Source organism: Vitis vinifera, chromosome 16 (genome assembly GCF_030704535.1).
Source record: "Vitis vinifera cultivar Pinot Noir 40024 chromosome 16, ASM3070453v1".
Taxonomy (NCBI): Eukaryota; Viridiplantae; Streptophyta; class Magnoliopsida; order Vitales; family Vitaceae; genus Vitis; species Vitis vinifera.
In genome coordinates this window covers 2,993,409-3,000,560 of record NC_081820.1, presented here as the reverse complement: position 1 = coordinate 3,000,560, position 7,152 = coordinate 2,993,409, and positions in this window count along the sequence as shown.

Sequence of the window (7,152 nt, the reverse complement as noted above, 5' to 3'; positions counted from 1 at the left end):
TTGCTGCTGAACTTGCAGCACTTGGTTTTGCCATAACTTTATCTTATATACTAAGCAATATGAATTTTCTAGTATCTTGATATTTGTTTATACTTGTTGAAATGTTTTGGATCATGTGATTACTTGTGTCCTTCAGGAAATTTTGACAATTATATGATTGACTAAACTTTATTCTATGTTACAGACCAGAGAACATGATTGATATAATAGTTACAGCTTTCTGTTTATTCTGTCTTAGCATGTCTTGTGCAGTTGTAACAGATTAGAAATGGTTGATATCCAGACACTTGATTGCTTCCTGTCTGCAAACAACAACTTGATATCGCCATCGTTAATTTTTAAGTTGAGTGAGCAGTAGCCTTGCACCTCCTCAGCCTTGTCTGTCGCATTGATAATCTTATCTGACATGGTAAGTGCATCAGAATCAAGAACAATGAATTCTTACTAAAATTATGTGATTAGTTGAGTGATTCTGTTTGAATAATGCTGAGAGCTCTACTGCTCCATTTCTTTGAGCCTATGATGTTAATCAAATCTAGGGTTTAAGGTTCCAAGTTTTCTGCATTTTTCTTCTCAGGTAACCAGATGTTTATGGGGAAAGATTAAAGTGAACAAGATCCTTTAATGGACTTACTCAAAAGGCACAATGCATAAATTCGATATAACATTGTCTCTGTCAGAGAATCCATGAGGTAAAGGCGATGTTTTCCATTGGGAATGTAGTCTGTAACTATCATAAATGAAATGCATCTGTATAGTGTTCTAAGTATAGAATCCTTAAAGAGAGGGATCATACATTCCTTTGATGTTGGTAGCAATCCCTTCAAGTACTTTTTTCTCAACCTCAATATAAGGTGTTTGTGCTTTAGATAGATGGAGACCCATTGATGTTCTTTATGCCCTGCATGCATCATGAAATGTTTTGATCATTAATTCATTACTGATACCTATATACCTACAAAACGATAGACATGTCTGCATATATGGATATATGTTTTGCATCAGGCTATTCATGTGCATATGCTGGAAATTCAGTCATGGCTTATTCAACTTACCAGAAGGCATGATTACTGATAATTGAACCCCTACTTTAAGCATCTTTTGGTTTCTCAGAGAGTATGTATCAACTGTGGCTCGTGATTTAAGTCTTGTAGCTCCTCTTAAACCTGGTAACACATAGCTAGGCATCATAAATTCATTTAGTTTATGGTTTCCCATTTTCTGAGATGTCCTTAGATATGATGGTCTGGAAACTACGGAAAATGTGAAAAGCATTACATGTTGCAGCTGTAGCTGTTAGTGCCATCATGTCAACTGAAGTTCGACTTGCCAGGCCAGAGCTGACGGCAGAGGTGATGTGGGCTCTTCGTGCACCCACAGACTCTGCCGCCTCAGCACACACTGTGGCCACCAAAGCTGCAGCTGAAGCAACAGCACTCATGTCCTTGTCCCTTGTTACTATACCTCCATTGGTTGCATGGATGTTGATATCTTGTGCTGCTTCTGTGCTACTGTTGGCGGCAAAACCTGCGATGGCTGCAGCCAACTGTGCAACTGAAAGAGCAGCATGTACTTGAGCTGTATGAAGTCGGACTTCATCCTTTTTCTGTGCTCTATGCCCATTAACCAAGCTAGTCATTGTTTTGCCTCTTAACCATCCCTGCATATTGTTCCAAGTTAACAAATTAGATATAAAATCAAGTAAATGCTAAGAACACTAATTTCAGAGAAATCGGTTTCATAAATTAACTATTATTATACATGCCATTGAAATGTCTATGCTATGTTTTACCGATATATTCTTGATTATGTTGAGAGTATTTCTGTTGCTTTGAGCTATGTCCTCAACTTTTCCCCCAACTTCCTGTTTTTCTTCTTGATTCTCCATCCTATTATTGTCATTTAGGGGTAATAACAGGCTCTGAGGGGGAAACAAACAAACAAAATAAATTATACCCTCATTAGAGAAGCAACCATGCCATATCAATGCTTGAAGCCCTGTTGCGTAAAGCGTGCTACATTTTTCAATCTGTAAAGCTCAATCCTGATTACCTTTAAGGGCAAGGGTTGGTTATAGCTTAAACCATATGGTGTGATGAGAAAAGGACATTAGCATGACGGTGGCCCATCCTCCAGTGCATGTGTGCCGCTCAGGCACATGAGATATGCCATCTGCACCAGTGTGGCACACATGCTTCCTGGATTTTAGTTGTCCTTTGGTATGCCTGCCATGCTAATTTATGTTACAATGTATGCATGCAAAGCCTGATGTGTTTTCTTACACTTGGTGGGAATATTTGCAGGAAATGGGAGGCAGATGGGCTCCATGAACGACATAAGAACTGCATAGCATGGATTGGGCCCTTTGGAATCTCCAAGGATCGGTAATGAGAAGAACAAGAAGATTTCTCCTTCATTCTCAAGTGCTCATGATCTCTCATCCTTCTTTGGTTCTCCAAGTTCCCATTCTAACACAATTCCAGAAGAGGCAAAAGAGGTAAAAAGTCTCAGATCTCTGCAAAATACTATTATAAAAGGTAATTTATATACAAACTCACTGTATGACTTGCTGATTCATGATGAGTTTTGAAAGAGACTCTCCTAGATTGTGTTGCTCCTGGTAGTTCCTCCATTTAACTTTCTGGCTATGTACACTTCTACCTGTGAATGCAAGCATGAAAAGATCTGCATTATATCTATCATATTATTTGAGAAATATGACCCTTGCATTTCTATAGATTGTCATTCAAAAGCAAAACCACCCTTCATAATTTTATTATATAAATCTTGGTGACTTATTGCATCATTGGTACCATTACTAATTAGTTATACCTGTACTGTTAACTTAGTTACCAGGAAAACCAGCAGTATTGTAAGTACAAAAATGAACAGAGTGAAGTACAAAAAAAATGGAAACAAAAAAAAATATATATAGAACTTTTGGATTCAAATGAATATTGGATTGATCTAAAGACTTAGTAGAGTTTTCCCTGTGGCTTGTTTAGTTTCAAAACAATTGCTGCAACAGCTAAAATGAAGATGTACTTGTTATGTAAATCTTAAGAGAAAGTACTAAATATACCTATAAAAAAAAAAGAAAAAAAAAATAGAAAGTACTAAATATAAAGGGTAAGAGACAAACAAAAAGCAGAAAGAATTAATTATGTGAAGTGTACCTTTTTTGAGTGGAAAAGCTTACTGCTGTTTGGAATGATACGTTTAGGGCAGAAACACAAGAAAATGGGGAGCTAGAGTACAGCATCACCGGTATTGAGTGATCCCAGATACCCAACAAACCGTAGTGGAAATACTAATCTAAGGAAAATAGAAAGTTTCTTGAAAAGGAAAGCTCATTTATAGGAATGCTATTATTCACGTTTTTGGAAGAAATTATAGGATCCAAATTCATCATTGAACTCAGAAAGGAAGTGATGATAGAAGTTACCCCAAGTAGAAGGTGCTGTGTTGGTTTCCAAAATAAAGCTCCATCATTCTCTTATACTGAAGTGTAAACATTCTAAAAGTGGAAGCCACATGCTAGGCTTTCAGAAAAATAATACTCTCATTATAGATATTCACATTGTCATGCCCCAAAACCCGCACCAAGGGCATGATGATCATTTTACACCTTAAGTCTGAAGGCTTAAAGTGAAAACAATACAAACATTCATTTTGTAATTGAAAATTTTTAATTACTAAATTTTTGTTCAAAGTAGTAAAATAAATAAATTCTATAATCTTCGATTGTTAACTTTAAAAACTAACGTAGCAGCCCAAGTGTTATTGTTCAAATAATTCAAAACTCAAATAATTCAAATGAGAATTAAATTTTATCATTTAAACAATGTCCAAAATAAAGTTTGAATCAAATCCTAACAAAGAAAAATTTCCCAACCTAGCCATCACTCCTCATCCGAATTGAGACTGAAAAATTATCAACGAAGGGGCATGAACTTCAAGCTCAATAAGAAACATTAATACAGTTTCATGAATAAAATATTTTCAATTATAATTACAAACAGGAGATATATCATATAATTATTTTCATAAAAACTTTTGAGTTCAAAATGCTATTACAATCAAACTCTTTAACAAAACTTTTTCATATCCATTTCAAAAAAATTTATCATCAAAACTAAATCAAATACATTCAAAATATCTTTACTTTGATTATCAAATAACAAATGGTGTCTAGTTCAGTGAGATTTTACAAATGAGTGGTTAGTTTCAAATTTGTTCCATTAAAGGTGAACAAAACTAAAGGTCAACAATTATAACCTGTTGACTAAGGTCATAAGATCAACTATTATAACCCGTTGACTAGGGTCATATAATATCAACAATTATAACCCATTGATTAGGGCAGGATATGTCAACAATTATAATCCGTTGATTAAGACCATAGAAATGTTAATAATTATACTCGTTGACTAGGACCATAGAAATCAAAGTCAAACGCTTCATTTCATTAATTCAAACTTACAAAACAAAATATCATATCTCCATAATTTCATTTTTCATAAACAAAGAAAATGCTCAAACATATTTTCCATGCAAAACATATATTTGATCCATACATAAAAATAAAAATATTATTTTTGCACATTTCAAAATACAATATAAAAAGAAATTATTTCCTTTTACAAAACATATATTAATTTTCCTTGCCTAGAAAAAACACTCAAAAACCTTAAGTATTTAATCCCGAAAAATTTCGCCCCAAAGAACCTATTTCAAACCTAACAAAAAAAGACACAACTATTACTATTAACTATTTATCTAAATGTATAGGTTTGAGAACCCTAATAATTTTTTATATTATGTCAACTATTATTTTTAACTTCTTAATCAATAATAATTTAACATGTGACTTTTTAAATTCTTCTAAAACATTGGGTTCTTTCCAAAATTTATTCTCCAAATTTTGTTAATTTATTGTTATTATTTTTAAACTAAATTTCTCAAAAATATATTGTTTTTCTATTTATTGCATTAAAGGATCATTATTACTAATATGTCCTTTGTTAGCTTAAAACTAAATATTATTATTTTTATTAATTTTCAAATTCAATACATAACAAACCCATTACCCTCCTATCTTCATTATAGGCATAAAGCCGCCCAAGAATAAAATAGTAAGCCTTGATGTTTCTTCTCATTATTTATTATTATAATAATAGTAAGTCTCGATGTTTCTTCTCATTAATATTTTCTTTTTATCTAAAAATTAATTTAACAAATTCTAATCTAGATTGAGATCTTTTAAAGAATATTTAAAGTGTTCAAAACTAATTAACATATAAAATATTAACTTAAGGATTAAAAATCTTACCTAAAAAATTGATCTTCAAACCCGAAACTTCCAAATCTTCAGTTCTATGTATTCTAATATTTCAGATCTTTATGTAAAAGAGTTTTATGAATAAAGAAAATATGAAAAATCTAATTTATACCTAGGGATTTTAAATACGAAAATACTTTTTTATCCTTATTAAATTACTTTAATTAATTATTAATTTCTAAATTACGATTGTTACCCCTAAATTGGGTTTAGAGCATTACACACACATTCTTTTCATGTAAGAACACTAGCTGTATCAAAAGTACATCTCGAGGCTGAAGCGACGCTTAACAATAACCTAAAGAATTACTAGAAGAAAACGTTGTTCTCAATTCAATTCTCAATGGTAAGTTGGTAACGTGCACTGCTTTGTATTGGTAAGAGCAATTTAGCATGCACAACCTTCCTAGATTTACTCATATTTTTTTTCCTTTCCTCTTTTAAGCTACTGTTGTCAATCTTCATCCATCGTTTATTCCCAGATAATTCTATTTATGCGTGCAAATATGGCCACTTGCAGATGAATCAAGATTGGGATAAACGAGATGCATATGACCAGTGAACAATTTAATGCATTGGAGAGTGTTAGCACATGACATACTACCTGTTCTTAAACCTTGTATTTTGCTATTGGGCAAATTGTACTCCATTGGAATCCACAATTTCAGTAAAAATTGGTGACTTCAGTGCCATTTGCTGCACCAGCTAATGCTTCACCAGATCCATCAGATTCAGAGTCAAAAAGGTTTGGTTTCAGATGACTTTTCTATTGCATCGAGTTTGGAGTATAGAGACTGCATTTAGATTTTATCTATGAACTGCTGTTGCAACTTGTGACATAACCTGTGTGTTTGGAATACTCTTTTAGCTTTCCCTATTCCTTAGCTTTCTTGGCCCCTAAAAGGGCTGGTAAAGCAATGTGTCAATGTCAGGACAAATGCATACACATCTTAAACATGTCTCTGTATCCAATATGATGGCCGGATTCTCCTCTCCATGTCCTAGAGGTCTTTCCTCACTGTCTGCAAGTCTCCTGCCTCCTCCACTTCTAACACCTCTTAGTACCTTGCGCTTCAGCACAGGCGGCTGTTGCCATCGTACTTGGTGTAGGGGGCTTCCCTCCACGTGTCCCTTTTTACCTGTTCATTATCTACGTTCTCGACCTTCTCCTTGTCTGTCCATGAATCACTACCACGAGTACCTATGATGGTATGCATCACAAAGTTCCATCCAATTCAGATATGCCAAAGCATGTGGTTCACCCCCTATTAACCAGCTTCACATCATCTAATGATATTGAACTCCTGAAATTCATGAGATGGTTATCTTAGGTTGATGTACTCTAGCTTTTGTCCTATAACTATGCATTACCTACCATGAAAAATGTATGAAGTAGTGTGCTAGTGCACCCATTGATACATGGACTAGGTTCAGTTCAACTTCTGAAACCTATTATTGAGTTACCAATTTTTTACTAGAGTCATTTGAACTCCTAAAACATATCATTATCAATTTCCCTAGAAGTGGGAGGAACCCACCCGAGACTTCTGTTCTACCAAAGTTCTGATATCGCCTGTAGTTACCAATTTCCTAAAAGTTTAAGCTGTTAGAATTTGAATCAACAACGTATATTCAGTACATATATACTAATGTAGTACAAATCATTGTGGTACTAATGTTATGGTGAGTCCTGTGTGTGGACATGACATGGTCTACAATGATACCAAAGTTAATATGAGTAGGGTTTTCGGTCTTTTGGGAAGAAATTTTAGGTTATGTTTGGGATTTATTCTTTAGGAACAGTTTTTGTT